Source organism: Schistocerca gregaria, chromosome 6 (genome assembly GCF_023897955.1).
Source record: "Schistocerca gregaria isolate iqSchGreg1 chromosome 6, iqSchGreg1.2, whole genome shotgun sequence".
In the NCBI taxonomy this organism is placed as follows: Eukaryota; Metazoa; Arthropoda; class Insecta; order Orthoptera; family Acrididae; genus Schistocerca; species Schistocerca gregaria.
In genome coordinates this window covers 232,142,158-232,161,779 of record NC_064925.1, presented here as the reverse complement: position 1 = coordinate 232,161,779, position 19,622 = coordinate 232,142,158, and the positions used below count along the sequence as shown (strand labels likewise).

The window sequence follows — 19,622 nt, the reverse complement described above, 5'->3', positions numbered from 1 at the left end:
CAGGTCGCAGGACGTCATTCATGTAAGTAACACTGGACACGGTGCCCTGGACAATCCCCAACTATGGTTTGTGGTTGCACCCAAAAGCACCCCTTAAGATGGAGCTTATGCGAATGCAGTCACGGCGAACAAAATGCGGCCATCATTTTCAAACAAACAGAACCTGCATTTGTCCGAAAAAACTGTCTGATGCCATTCCTGTGCCCAGTGACCTCGTTCCATACACTACTGCCGTCTAGGATGTTTGTGCACATTCGTGAAATTTAGGCGGAGAAGAGGGCGACGTGCACGTAACCCATGCCGTAATAAACGGGGCAAACTGTCACCCTATATAGTGTAAGATGTGTTATATTGTTCTCCTGTTGCGGCAGAGCCGAGGAGGACGCAGATCTGTCTTGCAATGCCATTTGGATGACGTGTCGATCTCCCCGGGAGGATGGTACGACGTGACCCATTTCGTCGTGCACTACGACCTTTCGCAGAATATGATGTCGCCAGGTGGTGTCATACGCATAAAAAAGACGGCAACCACGTGTTGGCGCCTGGAAAAGGCTGTTCGGATGGCAGACTCGAGGGATACAAGATTATCAATGGTAGGACGACCCTGGCGGAAGCCGCCCTGACATCGAGCCAGTAGGCCACGTGACTCCAGGACCAAACTCAACTGCCGATACACCATACGTTCCAGTAGCTTACAAAGAACGTTGGTGAGGCTTATGGGCCGATAACTATCCACATCGAGTGGGTTTTGACCGGGTTTGAGCACAGGAATTATGGTGCTCTCCCGCCATTGCGATGGAAAGACGCCATCGCACCAGATCCGGTTGAGATGACGAAGAGATGTCGCTTGTAGTCAGATGAGAGATATTTAATCATCTGACTGTGGATCCGATCTGGCCCAGGAGCTGAATTGGGGCAATGTGCAAGGGCACTGTGGACTCCCACTCTGTAAATGGGGAGTTACAGGATTCACTATGGCGTGTAGTGAACGAGAGGACTTTCCCTTCCAGCAGCCGTTTGAGAGTGCAAAAGGCTGGAAAGTAATTATATTTTGACTAATGTTCAGTCTTGATCACATCATTTATGTCTCAATGATATAGGTAACCGGTTTCGGTTATTTTTACATAACCATCATCAGACCCATGGCTTCCTTAGGATGGTAGGCGGAGCTCTCCTCAGCTGCTACGAAGTCAACTGTTTCGGTTATTTTTACATAACCATCATCAGGCCCATGGCTTCCTTAGGATTGTAGACGGAGCTCTTCTCAGCTGCTACGAAGTCCGCCTACTATCCTAAGGAAGCCATGGGTCTGATGATAGCTATGTAAAAATAACCAAAACCGATTACCTATATCATTGAGACATAAATGGTGTGATCAAGACTGAACTTTAGTCAAAATATAATAATCTATTGATCACTGTATACCAAAAATGTTTACCAAAATTGTGGAAGGTAATTCTTCGATGCAGAGGTTCGAGCATAGTGCTCAGCAAAGTGCTTGGTAATCGCGTTTTCGTCGATAACACGCCATTTATGTTAACACTGGGAACACCTGTTGGGGTCAGGCACCCGAAAACAAGTCTGATCTTTGCCCAGACTTGGGAAGGTGACGTATATCACCCAATGGTCGAACCTATCTCTCCCAACACTCCTGTTTCCGTTGTTTGATAAGTTGGCGAACGCGGACACGGAACCGTTTAAAGGCCAGGAGGTGCTCCAGGGAAGGGTGCCGCTTACCCCACTGTACAGCTTGCCGACACTCCTTAATTGCTTCAGTGACTTCCGGTCACCACCAAGGGACTACTTTTCTCTGGGGGCACCCTAAAGGGCTAGGGATCGTGTTTTCTGCCACAGAAACGATTATTGTAGTCACCTGCTCAACCATCACATCGATGTTACCATGTGGAGGAGATTCAACAGTGACAGCAGAGGTGAAAGTTTCCCAGTCGGCCTCATTTAAAGCCTATCTGGGAAGGCGTCCAAGGACTTGACGCCGATCTAGTGACAGGAAGGTGGGAAAGCGGTCACTACCACACAGGTCGTCATGTCCTCTCCAGTGGATAGATGGGAGAATTCCTGGGCTGCAAATTGATAAATCAATGGCCGAGTAACTACCATGAGCCACACTGAAATGATTGGCAGCCCCAGAATTTAAGAGGCAGAGGTCGAACGGAGACAGTGAAGTTTCGACAATTCAGCCTCTGCCACTAAGCACGATGCCACCCCATAAGGGATTATGGGCATTAAAACCTCCCAAAAGTAAAAGAAAGGTTTAGGGAGTGGATCAATCAGTGCAGATAATACATTCAGGGATACTTCATCTGGAGGAAGATATTTTTTGCGGACACTTAATTCCTGCGTCATCGTTATTCTGACAATCACAGTTTCAAGAGGGGTTTGAAGGGGCATAGTTTCACTAGACTGAGTTTAGGGCATGAACGCAAACTCCACCGCACACTCGATGGTAGTCACTATGGTGCCTGTAGTATCCCTTATAGCTGCAGAGGGCAGGGGTCCACATTGCCAGGAACCAGGTTTCCTGGCGGGCGATGCAGAAAGCAGGTGTAAAGCTTAACAGTTGCCATAACTCAGCCAGGCGGCGGATAAAACCGCCGCAATTCCACTGGAGGATGACATCATCGTGAGACTGGAAAGGCATGGAAAATTCAATGAGGTAGTTTATGCCTCAGGGTCGCCTGCTGCCACCGACTTTTTGCCTGAGTAGTCTATATCCATTGTGTCTGAGGGTCTGCTGAGATCTATGTCCTCAGCGGACGCCAGAATCTCCACGTCATCTGTAGACACAGAGCTTGTAGGTAGCGGTGGTGTGGGTGCCACCACAATTCCCTTGGTCTTTGGGACCTTCTTTTTGGATTTGTCTCTCTGCTCCTTGGGTGTCCCTGGCTGGGAGAACATCACTGATTCAGTCTCCAGGACTGAGGATAAGCGCGAAGCCCTATGACCAGCTGTTTTTAGGCTCTTCAGCCACTGGCGGGTGTCATCTTTCTCAATAGCTGAAACCTGGGATGGAAGTGACACAAGGGACCCCTGTCTAGTGAGAGGAGCCGCAGAAGACTTACACTTCTCTGGCTCAGAAGTGGGTTCAAAAGGGTCAAATGGCTCTAAGCATCTATGGGACTTAATATATGATGTCATCAGTCCCCTAGACTTAGAACTACTTAAACCTAACCAACCTAAAGACATCGCACACATCCATGACCGAGGCAGGATTCGAACCAGCGACCATAGCAGCTGCGTGGTTCCAGACCGAACTGCCTAGAACTGCTTGGCCACAGCGGCTGGTTCAGATGTGGGGACTGTTATTCCCGATGATTGGGGGGGGGGGGTGTTTCTCCCAAAGTAGGTTATGTGGGAGCAGCAGAGAGGCAAGTGCCCCCAATCATGAAGGGGCAGGTGTAGTCTTCTTCTGGTTCTGAGAGGCGACGGGAATGCGAAGAACTGATGGGGGGCGACAAATGTTCTCGTTGAGGCAGCGTAAGAGGAGGTCAGAGCCACAGAATGTAGGCATTCAAATTTCATCTTAGCCTCAGTGTAGGTCAGTCGGTCGAGCGCCTTATCTTCCATGATTTTCCTCTCCTTCTGTAAAATCCTGCAGTCTGGCGAGCAAGGTGAATGTTGCTCTTAACAGTTGACACAGATTGGATGCATGGCACATGGAATATTGGGATGTGATGCACCTCCACAATCTCGACATGTGACGCTGGAAGTACACTGTGAAGACGTAAGGCCGAACTTCCAGCATTTAAAGCACCACATGGGGGGGGGGGGGGAGTGGGGGGATGTAAGTCCTGACATCACAGTGGTAGTCCTTCACCTTGACCTTCTCAGGCAATGTCACCCTCGAAGGCCAAGATGAAGGCACTGGTGGCAACCCTGATGGACGCGCTGGACGAATTAAACACCTCGCCGCTCTAAATGTGTGTGCAGCTCGTCGACAGACTGCAAAAGAAGGTCACTGTGGAATATAATACCCTAGACCATATTTAAGCTCTTACAGGGCGTGATGGTAACAGAACCATCCCCCAACTTGTCACAACCGAGTAATGCCCGTGACTGGGCATTATCAAGACTGATCCAGAGCGCATTTTGGATAAGCCCTCCATCTCCCCAAATTTGTCCTCCAAATGATCCACAAAAAAAAACTGAGGCTTCATGGACAAGAAAGATTCCCCATCAACTCTCGTACATACGAGGTACCGGGGTGGATAAGTTTCACTGCTATTCGTCTGGTGTTCCTCCCATGGTGTGGCCAGGGAGGGGAACGATTTGGGGTCATATTTCTTAGCACTGAAGTTAGACTTTGCCTGCTTAGAGACTGTTGGCGGCGGACCACCAGCAAGAGGTGATGTACTACGCTTTATGGCGTGTCATCCGCCCTGATGCCACCCTCTCAGATCTGGGGCCCTCTCCATGGCGCCACCAGGCCACAGCAAAGACCACCTGGCAGGATGACCACTGCTGGGAGTCCCAAAGCCCCAGGGTGATGGGCATCTACCCCTTGCCTTACGTGGGGAGCTAACGGGGCAGGCATAAGCAGAGCGATCCCTGTGTGGTCAGGAGGCTACAACCAACAGGGTACGTTGCGGCCCCACCACAACAGACTGACGTGCTAAGAAGTCCGTGGTCATCGTCGGCGCAGAAAGCGACACTGCAAAGTGCATGGTGGAAAACGCACCTAGGATGGTTTCTTCGCTCAGGAGATGGAGAGAATGAGCAGGACTGCAATGCGACGACGAGAAAGTGGGCTAAAGATTTCAATGCATGGTGGACACGATGCACCATGTAAGTCTCCCTTACCCAATTGGTTCGCTCTTGGGGAAAATTTAGAAAGATGGAGGTCAAACCCGACAGTGGACCATCACATACAGGCCGAAAAGTGTGGGATACCTTTTTATCGCCTCTTACGATAGGCAGGAATACCTCGAGCCTATTCTAACCCCTGGAACTGCAGGAGGGAAGCTGTGTCTGACACATTCGGCTAACTTTATCTGTGAACTTACTCCTGCAGTTGACTGCTGTCAGCGTTGGATGCTTGTTGAAGGCCTGTACCCTGATATCCATTTGATGGTGAGTAATTAAAATAGTGATAACTGTTTAAATAGTGTGTTTCTTCACGCATCATAGCTGCAGTGAAATATTTCAGTCAGGCACATGTGATTATATGAAGCGCGATTAGGTTTGTAGCAAACGAAGCAAATAAGGAAGCAAAACTATCATTAAAAGTAATGAAGGAGAGGGAAACACAGCAAAAAATTTCACAATGATTTCTTCATTCTGCAGTGTGCACTGATATGAAACTTTCTAGCACATTAAAACTGTGTGCCGGACTGAGACTCGATTTCACGACTTTTGCGTATCGTGGGCTGATGCTCTACCAACTCAGCTAAGCAAGCACGAATCACGACCACTCGTCAAATCTTTACTTCCACCAGTACCTCAACTCGTACCTTCCAAACTTCACAGAAGGTCTCCCGTGCAGGAGAACATGCCAGTAGACAGACACAGAGTATCCACATAATACATGTTCTTTATTTTACACTGTCAGTATCTCAGTATGTCAGTAAGCGACTTTGTTTGTTATGCTACATTTTTTGTTTCTTTTCTATTTTACGAGGTTTCCTTCTTGCACCAAATGGTAGAATTTCTTTTGCTTTCTTCTTCAGAATTCAATTGAGAGCTATGACTCTAAACGTCCATTTTGTCGAATTATTGGTCGTAATCTCACAACCTGTTAATGCGATTTTCAGAAGTCGAACTGCACCTCCCCTACCATGCACAACTCGCTGACAACGGAGCCCTCTCCACTACTTATCACCCTCCCTTACTGCGCCCAGTACACAGGCTTAGGCCAAGTTATTTTGTGCACAGTCAGTCTGTGCCGCTCATTTTAAAATTCATTCGCTGACAGTAGTGCAATTACATCACGTAACAGTACTGTGTGTATCGCAACAGTGAATTTAGGCAAAAATAATCTTATTTCGTCCTCAGAAAATTTCGCAGTAGTCTTAAACCTCGGTAATCGTATTAACTCTTTGTTTTCTTTGTACGATGAACTATGCGTTGAGAGTACCATTTACTTGCACTGTATAAGAAATGAGTGATTTTGTGTTATCTCCTCTTTCCTTCTGTATGTTATAGGCTATATTATGCTTGCCACTACTGTATAAATTGCGAGATCATCATCAATTTCCATGTGTTTCTTTGTCTTAAAATCTACGTGGGCTGTCCGAGTATCTTATGATACTCCAGTTATGATTCTATGCTCTATAGTAGTTTATATTCGATTTCACCTATTCTGACGTTGAACCAGTGAAGATACCGTGTGTGTGTGTGTGTGTGTGTGTGTGTGTGTGTGTGTGTGTGTGTGTGTGTGTGTGTGTGTGTGTGGGAGGGGGGGTAGCCTTCTCGTTTTCACTGTTCACACACAGTGAGGTGGCAAAAGTCGTAGGATACCACATAACATGTGTCGGGCCTCCTTTTTCCAAGCATTGAGCAGCAGCTCATCGTGGTATTGGTTCAACAAAAGGTAGGAAGTCTCCTGGAGAAATGTCGAGCCATTCTGCCTCTATAGCCCTCTATAGCTGCGAAACCGTTCCCAGTGTAGGATGTTTTGCACGAATTGACCTCTCAACAATGTCCCATTATCGTTTGATGGGAGTCATGTAGGGCGGTCTGGGTGACCTAATTATTCGCTTGATTTGTCCCAAACGCGACCAACTTGGGTCCAGTGACACGAAATATTTCTTTGGGAATATGAATCCATGAATGGCTCCAGATGGTGGCCAAGTAGCCGAACATAACCGTTTTCAGCCTGCCTATGATCGGTTCAGTTGGACCAGAGGACTCAGGCCATTCCATGTGAAAATAGCCCACATCATTATGGAGCCACCACCATCTTGCACGTTGCCTCGTTGCGTCTGCGCCACACTTGAACCCTGCCATCAGCTCTTAACAACCGAAATCGGGACTCATCTGACGAACTTCTCCCGAACAGGCCATGAAGGCCCAAAGGTAGCGACCGGCCGCCGTGTCAGCCCGCAGGCGTCACTGGATGCGGATATGGAGGGGCATGTGGTCAGCACACCGCTCTCCCGGCCGTATGTCAGTTTCCGTGACCGGAGCCGCTACTTCTCAGTCAAGTAGCTCCTCAGTTTGCCTCAGAAGAGCTGAGCGCACCCCGTTTGCCAACAGTGCTCGGCAGACCGGATGGTCACCCATCCAAGTGCTAGCCCAACCCGACAGCGCATAACTTTGGTGATCTGACGTGAACCGGTGTAACCACTGTGGCAAGGCCGTTGGCCTCATCTGACGAGCCTGCGGTTTTCTAGTCGTCTAGGCTTCAACCGATGTGATCAAGACCGCAAGAGAGGCGCTGCATGCGATGTCGCGATGTTAGCAGAGGCACTCGCGTCGGTCGCCTACTGCCATAGCCCATTAACGCCAAAGTTCGCCGCATTGTACGTTCCACATTGACATCTGCTGTCGTTTAACACAGTGTTGCTTGTGTTGTTAGCGCTGACAGCTTTACGCAAACTCTCGGTCGTTAAGTGAAGACCGTCGGCCACTGCGTTGTCCGGGGTGAAAGGTAATTTCTGAAATTTTATATTCCCGTCACACTCTTGACATTGTGGATCTTGGAATATTGAATTCCTAACAATTTCCGAAATCGAATATCCCATGCTTCCAGCTCTAACTACCGTTGTACGTTCACGATCTGTTAATTCCGGTCGTGTGGCCATAATCACGTAGGAAACCTTTTCACAAAAATTACCTGAGTACAAATGACAGAGCCACCAATGCACTGCCCTTTTGTACCTTACGTAAGCGATGTTACAATCATCTTTATATGTATCTATAACTAACTCTTGACTTTTTCCGGCTCAGTATATTACCGTAGTGAGTGATATCCCCGACAGTCTTAGTATATCCTCAGATTCTTGAACCTCAGCTTTTCCTTAAGAGCCCTTTACTGCGTGGTTGTATTTATTAGTTGTATGGACTGTTGCCTAAACAACTTATGAATTTTAAGGAGCAAATCTTTAAATGGGTGTGTTCCGTTGACTGAATCCATGTACTTGTTTCTGTATATCTTATAAGGGTATGGGATAATGGATTCCTGTATAATAAACTTTATTATAATTTCCTATGTTTCACCTGCTACCCATTTCCTCTCGCCCCATCTCGGAAGAAAAGGCTAACCACTGTTTCTGTTGCGCTTAAGATCGAAAATCTGAAAGTATCGTATCAATCAATGCACTTGATCCGCCGGCTTTTCAGTGAGATAGCACCAGAACTATGAAACGTTATATGAATATGTTGCCGGTTCCTGTAAGACTGCTCTTACACATCATACACATCTTGCTTATTAACTCTCCTCGCCATGATTTTCTTACGGAAGTCGCAGTAAACTTCCATAATGACTTCTCTCGCCAGAATTTGATTCAGCTAAATTATTGTAAGCTTACAATTTTGTAGCTAGATTCACGGTGAAGTTCAGCAACAGTACGTCTTCTTAGACTGAAGAGTCACCTCAACCCTAAATCAAATTCAGAAACTGGCAGGTTTCTTACTACCGTACTCATTTCAATACGCAGGCTTCCAAAGGCAGACAGCAATGGATTACTTTCAGAATAAACGAGTTGGGACTACAAAAAATGTCCAAACCAATCAGTACCTCCATTCGTTTTACGTATCTGACCGGCGTTAATTTTAAACCGCGTTTCGTATTCTGGTTGGACTAGGAGAGATAACTCGCTGTCTTTAGTAGAAGGGAAACATTCGGACTTGACGATGACTGTGAATGGAAGCGATATATCTTTCAGTGGTCGCACAAAGCACCGTATTTTCCGTTGGTGACTGCGCTAGCTGACAGAAATGGCACGCTACATTCTAACATAGGTCATTATTTTAGAGCATAGGTAACCATTTCATTCTACAGTATAGCAAAGCACAAACACGCAAGGCTCGTTTGTGTGGACGAAAATGGTCTTCTGCAAACTACCCAGTCAGACCTGGAACTGTTTGAATTATTAGTATATTATGGGTAATTTAGTGGCAGTCGAAAGTTTTAGTTTAAATTTTTTGAGATGAACATCGGTTTCGTTCCCAGCGGAAATCTCCATCCCGCTCCAGCCACCGAATATTTCCTGCTAAGATGGGGACGAAACTTGGCTTTACCTAGAAAATTCATTCGAACACGATTTAATAGCCAAGACAATTTGAATAGGTGAAATAATTCTGTACATGTTGGATACCAAATACCAGGTTTGTGAGACTTTCAGGATATAGGTTTGTGATCGCATACTATCCCACCAGTCACTAGCCATGCCGAGAGAAGCTTTGCAAGCAGTTCGGTATTCTGTTGCTACGGAATACAGATAATACCATTAAGACTGCTGCACATCGCTGAATATGCTGTACTGCTAGCTGGGGTAATCAACATTCCATATTACAGCACACCGCACGTGCCGGCCGCGGTGGTCTAGCGGTTCTAGGCGCTCAGTCCGGAACCGCGTAACTGCTACGGTCGCAGGTTCGAATCCTGCCTCGGGCATGGATGTGTGTGATGTCCTTAGGTTAGTTAGGTTTAAGTAGTTCTAAGTTCTAGGGGACTTATGACCACAGCAGTTGAGTCCTATAGTGCTCAGAGCCATTTTTTTGAACACCGCACGTCAATAATGGACTTCACACATATTTTCCGATGCCGGAACAGTAATCACATACCTTAGCTATCATGTCCTGTTTTGTGTCATCACACTTAACAGGAAACTTTTTGAAGTGTCGTACTTTCTCTTATTCTTTGTGCCTACGTAAAGAGCGCTACTCAACTTATTTAGCACCTCCCCCCCCCCCCCGTCTCTCTCTCTCTCTCTCTCTCTCTCTCTCTCTCTCTCTCTCTCTCTCTCTCTCTCTCTCTCTCTCTCTCTGTCTCTCTGTCTCTCTTCAGTCGGTCACTGTTTATTTTAGCGTTCTTCTGTCCACAATGCTTTTTGTTGAATGGATGTGAATTTAGGCTCTAAATTTCGTTCTTTCTTGACTGTTTCTTCATGAACGCCAAAGAATCTAATCACAATTTCCTGATGGTATCTGAGTTTTTTGCTGTAACTTGACAGAGCTCCTACTATTTCCTTTTCATCCACATTCCGTTTTAGCATTTTCATGCTAACATTTTTCACAGGATTTTGTTTCCTTTTGAATGACTTATTTATGATCTGCCACCAATTATTATGGTTCCACATGCATTCGAGCTTCCGTTTTTAAAAATGTTGTTGTCATAAATATTTTTTTCGCTTTGGGATGCATGTTTTTTGTTGTAATTCTGCCAGGTGAGTTCGCCTGCTTTTTGTAGTTTTGCGCCGGCCGCGGTGGTCTCGCGGTTCTAGGCGCGCAGTCCGGAACTGTGCGACTGCTGCGGTCGCAGGTTCGAATCCTGCCTCGGGCATGGATGTGTGTGCTGTCCTTAGGTTAGGTAGGTTTAAGTAGTTCTAAGTTCTAGGGGACTGATGACCACAGCAGTTTAGTCCCATAGTGCTCAGAGCCATTTGAACCATTTTTTGTAGTTTTGCAACTATTTCTTTGTTAATTTCCAGTTTCCGAGATGCTTAAAGTAGGATACTAGTGACATTTTGCTGAATTTAGTGATTGAAGTTTGATTTTTAGGTCATAATCCGGAGACACTGTATTGTTATCATTAAGCTTTTTTTAAAAGTTTGGTTATTGCATTTGTTTCCTACCTCTAAGACGCGTCGTCCGCCACATGGCACAAATTCATAGTTTTTTCCAAAGGTGTTTTGTTAATAGGAAATATGCGATTTATCAACATAAGACAGACATATTCACGACAAGTATCACACAGCAAAGTCTCTTGTTATCTGCACGTTATGTAAGTTCACGTTTTATAATCACAGTCATTAACATTTCTTTCTTTTAGAGCCTAGAGCTACAGTGCCATCACAACCAGTAGTTTCGTCGTCATCGTTGTCGTCTGCTTCACTGATGTCCGTTGTATAGTAAGTTCCTTCCCCAGCAAACTCTCTTGATTTTTCTCGGTTCACCATGTAACCTTTAATGACATGGTCCCTTTCCCTCTTCCCAATTTCAGTAAACGATTACTGAAAATATCTGTGCCACTGGATATGCGCTAAAAATACATTAAATCAGAAAAGTGACCAAGCACAGCTGTGTCGTCCACCTCAGTTGGTTCATTTGTTTCTCCTCGAAGCATGTATTCGTATATTTTACGTTCATTAGCAAGGGCAAGGTCAAGGTCAAATTCAACGAAGGAAGCCACCAGAAGAAGCCAACCAGACAAAAACTGTAATAAGAACATTCTTATTTCTATGTCTTCCTTTCGATCACCCTTTTTTACTTTTTTCCCCATCTTATTTTCATTAGTACTGGTGCTGAAAAATAGTGTGACGTTACAGTCACATATCAGTAAGCGATATTAATTTGTTTTCTGCCGTTATTGCGCAGTTATTGAACTGATGATAATACAGGCAACCTTGTGCTCACAACATGGGGGCGGTGTGATGCCAGAAACGTGTCTACGGCCCTTTTTTGTCGACAGAAGGCAGTCTTTGTATTTCACTAGGTCAAGAGGGCCTTCTCTGGGTTCATGGGCACTTTTGCGGAAGTCGGGATGTGAACCCTTTTGCAGCTGTTGAATGTTGGGCAGGCACGGGCACCACGCATGTGGTCAGTGGATGCTGCACTCGCCTCAGTCTCCCCCCCCCCCCCCCCCCCTCCCCCCCAGTGACTAACTGATCACGATATTTTTGAGTTTCTGTGTACTTCAAAGAGAGCTAGACGCCAGTTGTCTTCACTCCAGATCAGCCAAATCACTCTGGACAGTGCTTTTGGTGGATACGGGAGACCAATCAGGAGGACATTGCTTAATCTTTAAAAATGTGCGTGTTGCATCCTAATGGAGGGAAGTTACATATGAGAGAGAGAGAGTCATCTTGGGTTGCCTTCTGATGATGATCGATGGATAGTAGCTGTTAACGGGAATGTAGCTGTAGCGATTGCAGGCGAGTGACCGTTATTCTATGCACCTCGTTACTTGCTTACTTTGCCATGCAACTTCTGGTGCTCAATTTGATTATAAATTGTTTGAATACAAATTATTGTTCTAGCATGAGCCACTCAGATACACAAATCTTGTTGTAGTTGCTCCATACAGTTTTCCACACTTTTTAGTACCTCCCCACTGAATTAGCGACATTTCGTAAATTTTATCCAAGTTCTAGAGAACATAACGTTTTGTTAATTCACTGTGATCATCAGGCCAAATAAATAACTGTTAATCTCGCTACCTGACCTAGTTTTCAAAATCCTTTAACTTGTTCTCAAGGTTTTCTTGGCTAAGCGAACCCATTAAAAATAAATGTAACGTGTTATATCCCAACTGGTTCATTTCACTACGTCGCGGTTGTCCTTGTGCACAGTGGCCAACTACAAGAATAATGTACGTATTATTTTTTAATAGTATCGAGCACTGTATGCGCTCATCTCTTATTAGTAAGATTTGGTTTTCCGTATAATCCTGTGACAGCAACAAGCATTTCAACCGCTCGTCTTGTGTTACGGCATGTTACTTTTATTAACAATGGCGCCAGAATTTGGAGCAGTTTGCGTAATGTTGTCTGCATTTAGCGTCTTTCGTTAGTAGTTGTGCTTGCGTTGCAATGTACGCTCTATAGTCCGCATGTGATCCTCTTCCTGGTCACTGCTTAAAGAGAGGTCCTGGCACGAAAAATTGGTGAAGACTTTTTTCATACAAGAACTGTTTTAATTAAAATGGAAGTTTTACCGCTTTATTATATATACATCCGTCTGCGAACGTTTTTTTTAAACTCATCAAAATGGCGGCTGCAGCCCTTGTCAAAGTATGTCTCTTGCGGTGCGTACTGTTTTACGCTAGTCGTCGTACAGGCTCGTGGCTGTTTCTGAAACCCATAAAAAAAGAAAATTCTAAAATTGGAATGAATATGGAGCATCATGAGTAAGAGGTTTAGCAAAACACCTACAAAAAATGGCAGCTATTCGAAAAACTAAGTACAAATGTTTAACAGAAAATACGAATACAGAAAGCTCTCGCTGTAACCCCCTAAATTTAATTAAATTTCATTAAAAAAGTCAAATAAACCAGTTAACCTCTCGACACTCTAGAGCGATTCACTGCTTAAAAAAGTCGTTTCGAGAAAATAGTTTCAAAGTTTAAAGTGACAAAACGTTGTTTGAAAACATACTCTGCGATCCCGTGGCTATATAGGCTTCCTTCATCTTGCTCAGACATGCTCTGGTTCTGAATATGGAGCTGTATTTAATCGATCCGGGCTCTTCTTAACAAACTGAGACATCCCTTGTTCAATGGTGGCCACGCATTTCCTGTCACACAACTCCGCGAAGTTTTTGCTGTCCGTCCCTATGACGATTCTTAAAAGCATTCTATGTCTCCAGAGTAGATTAATACCCTTCGGTGAATATACCTACAGCTATATATGCTGCTATGTCAAATTTTTGCCCCAGAATGAAGATGTTTCGGTACCAGTTTCCAAATGCATACATTGAAGCTCTCGTTGCCATTTTGCATCTTTAAGGATATCGTCATTGGACAGAAAGTCTTACGCTGATCGAGTTTTTTCGTGAACTAATCCATCGACCAACTACAGCTGCCAATATGTCGGTCGGCGTTCCATTCAATACACTGTAACTTCTAAGATTCATTCATAGTAAAAAGTTCCTTTTGGTGGCATAATCTACACTCATGCTCATAAATTAAGGATAATTACAGAATGTGGTGCCACACAACGTGGCACTACACATAACTGGCTCTAATAGCATAGGCACATAGGGAACACACACGACACAGATTTATAAGTCCACAGTAGTGGTGGTAAGTTGAGAAAACCGCCCCGAAAGACATGTGCTACAAAACGCCACTGTTTCCTAGGCATGTACCCCGACATCAATATGGGGTATAATCACCATGCACACGTAGACAGGTCGCGCAACGATTTGGCATACTCTGGATCAGGTGGTCGAGCAGCTGCTGGGGTATAGCCTCCCATTCTTGCACCAGTGCCTGTAGGAGCTCCTGAAGTGTCCTAGGGGTTTGAAGATGTGCAGCGATACATCGACCTAGAGGATCCCAGACGTGGTCGATGGAATTTAGGTCTGGAGAACAGGCAGGCCACTTCATTCGCCTAATATCTTGTGTTTCAAGGTACTCCTCCACGATGGCAGTTCAGTGGGGCCGTGCGTTATCATCCATCAGGATGAAGGTAGGACCCACTGCACCCTTGAAAAGGCGGACATACTGGTGCAAAATGACGTCCCGATACACCTGACCTATTACAGTTTCTCTGTCCAAGACATGCAGGGGTGTACGGGTACCAATCATAACCCCACCCCACATCATCAAACCACGACCTCCATACAGATCCCTTTCAAGGACATTAAGAGGTTGGTATCAGGTTCCTGGTTCACGGCAGATGAAAACCTGGAGAGAATCACTGTTCAGACTGTACCTGGACTCGTCCGTGAACATAACCTGGGACCACTGTTCCAATGACCATGCTTTACGGGCTCTCCTGTGACCAGGGATCAGCGGATGCACTCTGCAGGTCTCCGGGCGAATAAACCATGATTGTTCACTCTGTAGACAGCTGTTCCAGTGGCTAAGGTAAGGTCCCGAGCAAGGCTATGCGCAGTACTTCGCCGCCGTCTGCGGGCACTCATGGTGAGATATCGGTCTTCTTGTGGTGTTGCACACTGGATGTCCCGCACCTGGACACGTTTCATGTCTGCTGGAATCATTGCCATAATCTTGAGATCACACTTTGTGGCACACAGAGGGCCCGTGCTACGACTTACTGTGTTTGACCAGCCTCGAGTCGCCCTAGTATTCTACCCCTCATAACGTCATCAATATGTGTTCTTTGAGCCATTTCTAACACACAGTCACCATTAGCACGTCTGAAAACGTTTGCACACTTACTGTGACACCGTACTGTCATGCGCCAACACATGTCTGCGTATGTGGACTGCTTCTAGTGCCACAGTGCGACGACCGCAGGTCACATGCACCGTATGGTCATACCCTGAGGTGATTTAAACCCGCAAACCGACCACCAGAGCGTTGTTTCACCACGCATCAGCTTTATCCTTAATTTATGAGCATGACTGAAGACCACTTCAGGAATGCAAATTGTGTAGTGCAGGTATTTTTCTTGGTTGTGCGACGAAAGTTTTCATCTGGCTGTAACTCCGACACTAGAGAGATTTGTTGCCTTGCTGCTCTGCATATCAAAGCCAGATTCTTTCTACACCATTTCTGCATCTACCTACATACTCCGCAATCCACCATACGGTGCGTGGCGGAGGGTACCTCGTACCACAACTAGCATCTTCTCTCCCTGTTCCACTCCCAAACAGAACGAGGGAAAATGACTGCCTATATGCCCCTGTACGAGCTCTAAACTTATCTTATCTTTGTGGTCTTTCCGCGAAATGTAAGTTGGCGGCAGTAAAATTGTACTGCAGTCAGCCTCAAATGCTGGTTCTCTAAATTTCCTCAGTAGCGATTCACGAAAAGAACGTCTCCTTTCCTCCAGAGACTCCCACCCGTGTTCCTGAAGCATTTCCGTAACACTCGCGTGATGATAAAGCCAACAGTAACAAATATAGCAGCCCGCCTCTGAATTGCTTCTATGTCCTCCCTCAATCCGACCTGATAGGGATCCCAAACGCTCGAGCAGTACTCAAGAATAGGTCGTATTAGTGTTTTATAAGCGGTCTCCTCTACAGATGAACCACATCTTCCCAAAATTGTACCAACGAACCGAAGGCGACTATCCGCCTTCCCCACAACTGCCATTACATGCTTGTCCCACTTCATACCGCTCTGCAATGTTACGCCCAAATATTTAATCGACGTGACTGTGTCAAGCGCTACACTACTAATGGAGTATTCGAACCATATGGGATTCTTTTTCCTATTCATCTGCATTAATTTACATTTATCTATATTTAGAGTTAGCTGCCATTCTTTACACCAATCACAAATCCTGTCTAAGTCATCTTGTATCCTCCTAGTCACTCAACGACGACACCTTCCCATACACCACAACATCATCAGCAAACAGCCGCACGTTGCTATCCACCCTATCCAAAGGATTATTTATGTAAATAGAAAACAACAGCGGACCTACCACACTTCCCTGGGGCACGCAAGATAATACCCTCACCTCCGATGAACACTCACCATCCAGGACAACGTACTGCGTTCTATTACTTAAGAAGTCTTCTAGCCATTCACATATTTGGGATCCAATCCCATATGCTCGTACCTTAGTTAGGAGTCTGCGGAAGTTAAGGAATATGGACTCCGTCTGATACCCTCCATCCATGGTTCGCAAGATATCATGTGAAAAAAGGGCGAGTTGCGTTTCGCAGGAGCGATGCTTTCTAAAGCCGTGCTGATGCATGGACAGCAACTTCTCTGTCTCAAGGAAATTCGTTATATTCGAACTGAGAATATGTTTGAGAATCCTGCAAGAAACCGATGTTAAGGATATTGGTCTGTAATTTTGAGGATCCGTCCTTCTACCCTTCTTATATACAGGCGTCACCTGCGCTTTTTTCCTGTCGCTCGGGACAAGAGATTCGCGAGAAATGCAAGCTAAGTAAGGAGCCAATGCAGCTGTAATGTTGTTGCATTCGTTTGGGGTGTAAGCGGTGCTGGTGTTCAAGACCATAAAAGTGGGTTAAAAGCTGTGAGCTGTCTGGGGAAGTTCAAATGTTCAAATGTGCGTATGGTGTGTCAGGTGGCAGTTGACGCTAAATAACTAAAAGTGTGAGATGATCCACATGAGTTCCAAAAGAAATCCGTTGGAATTCGATTACTCGATAAATAGTACAATTCTCAAGGCTGTCAATTCAACTAAGTACCTGGGTGTTAAAATTACGAACAACTTCAGTTGGAAGGACCACATAGATAATATTGTCGGGAAGGCGAGCCAAAGGTTGCGTTTCATTGGCAGGACACTTAGAAGATGCAACAAGTCCACTAAAGAGACAGCTTACACTACACTTGTTCGTCCTCTGTTAGAATATTGCTGCGCGGTGTGGGATCCTTACCAGGTGGGATTGACGGAGGACATCGAAAGGGTGCAAAAAAGGGCAGCTCGTTTTGTATTATCACGTTATAGGGGAGAGAGTGTGGCAGATATGATACACGAGTTGGGATGGAAGTCATTAAAGCATAGACGTTTTTCGTCGCGGCGAGACCTTTTTACGAAATTTCAGTCACCAACTTTCTCTTCCGAATGCGAAAATATTTTGTTGAGCCCAACCTACATAGGTAGGAATGATCATCAAAATAAAATAAGAGAAATCAGAGCTCGAACAGAAAGGTTTAGGTGTTCGTTTTTCCCGCTCGCTGTTCGGGAGTGGAATAGTAGAGAGATAGTATGATTGTGGTTCGATGAACCCTCTGCCAAGCACTTAAATGTGAATTGTACAGTAGTCATGTAGATGTAGATGCGTCAAATCTTATGGGACTCAACTGCTAAGGTTATCAATCCCTTAGCTTACACACTACTTAACCTAAATTATCCTAAGGACAAACACACACACACATGCCCGAGGGAGGACTCGAACCTGCGCCGGGACCAGCTGCACAGTCCATGACTGCAGCGCCGCTCGGCTCTGGGGAAGTTAACCTGGCATTACTGACCTACTGTTTCACCAGATATCCAGTCTAGCTTACCAAATTCCCAACCAGACTAACATTACTTACAATCTTTTAATAGTCATACGACAACCGGTGATTATATATATATATATATATATATATATATATATATATATATATATATATATATATATATGCATAAAAGAGAATTTAAATAAAAAGAAATAAGTCAGTTTATTTTTGGAAATTTATTTTAACACTGATCATTGAAATTTCAGCATATTACACTTGATTCATAACTAAACAGGTGCCCTATTTAGGATTGTGAACCACAACCAACCGATTCAGTTTTCACCCAAAGAAGTTACGTTCGTAGCGCAATCCTGTCCGCCATGAAATTACCACACACTGGTATACTAAATGCATACTGACTCTCTGTGAAATGATCCCGAAAAGAATAGCTGAGGGCTACTTTGATGCTGACACCACATGCTTCACGTGGTCATCTTGGTTTACACAAAGAGTGTAACTCCACAATAATTTTGATAATTAAAATAAATTACATCGAAACGCAATTTAGAAAAGAAAAACCTCGAACTGGTTACTATCGTCTTACTATTAACCTGATGGGTCAAACATTTGTATAAGCACGTGGTACTGGCCTCACAAAGTACACCCCACGTGGGTTGAACATAAAGAAAAGTAGCTATATTGAAAAATATTGTCAAGACGAGACGTTATAATCTCACGCACATTCGCATTTAAGATTGATGATCTTAGTTAGAGTTACTGATCGACACGTGGTTCCACTTTACTCACAAAGTAGTGACAAAGCAACTACCGGAATATATTCTGAACTTCACACTCGAATTACATTGCGTTGCAATTTAAGATAACATTAGATATTTTAGAGCTAAACCTGAAATAAAGGTGATTAAATGTTCAGTTAGGCTGATCTTAAGAAATCCATTGTCCTGTAAACTTAGCAGACACGCGTTTAGCAGGAGATCTTACCACTTCAGACGCTCGCCGCGGACAGACTGACCTGCGCTCCTACCGAGCGTGCTTCCCAAATACAAACGAAAGTGAGCAGAGAGGCAGCTTCCTATACCAACATGACAAGGGACAGACAGGACAACACTAAGGATAGAAACCTCTTTGCTTTTAGAAAGCGTAACTACCTGTTCCGACATTGGTCCTACTGATCTCTAGCAGACAGGCTTGTCTGCTACCATCCAGCATGCAACTAGAAATACATTTGCTCATTCATCCTCTCACACAGAAGGGAAGGGGTATGACAGTATCTTATCATTTACAGCATATAAAAGAAAGCGGATGTAGGTTCCGTATGAGACTGTGTGACCTGAATTACATATAAACTGTGTTTTAAAGTGTAGTAGTGTGACAGTTCGTTCTTGTTTATGTGTAAAAGTAACACATTTCACTGCTCAGTCTCCTCCCAGATAGAAATACCACAGTAAAATCAGAAGAGGAATTTATGCCGTAAATAACAACAGATTTCAGAAATTAACATGAAAGGAATCCAACAGAGAACTTTACAGTAGAGTACTCTCTGTAAACGGTTCTAGGCGCTTCAGTCTGGAACCGCGTGACTGCTACTGTCGCAGGTTCGAATCCTGCCTCGGGCATGGATGTGTATGATGTCCTTAGGTTAGTTAGGTTTAAGTAGTTCTAAGTTCTAGGGGACTGATGATCTCAGATGTTAAGTCCCATAGTACTCAGAGCCATTTGAACCAACACTGTAAAACCGAATTGGAATCCCATGAGGACCTGGGGATTTATTTATTTTCAACCTATTCAGCTGCTTCACAACCCCAGGGATGTCTATCACTATGACCACCATACGGGAATCTGTACGAGACTCAAACGGCGGTATGTA

General features: G+C 44.9%; 1 protein-coding gene across 3 annotated transcripts in view; it reads right to left on the bottom strand.

Annotated features, from left to right (window-relative positions):
• Nucleotides 1–19,622, bottom strand: part of LOC126278977 (ATP-binding cassette sub-family G member 1-like) — a 773,827-nt gene that overhangs the window by 556,728 nt on the left and 197,477 nt on the right. The window contains exon 3 of one of the 3 annotated variants that reach the window (XM_049979272.1): nucleotides 12,836–12,971. The exons of the other annotated variants lie outside the window; for them this stretch is intronic. The gene's annotated coding sequence lies outside the window, so the exon portion shown is untranslated. The remainder of the gene's footprint in view (nucleotides 1–12,835; nucleotides 12,972–19,622) is intronic. 3 annotated transcript variants of the gene reach the window in all.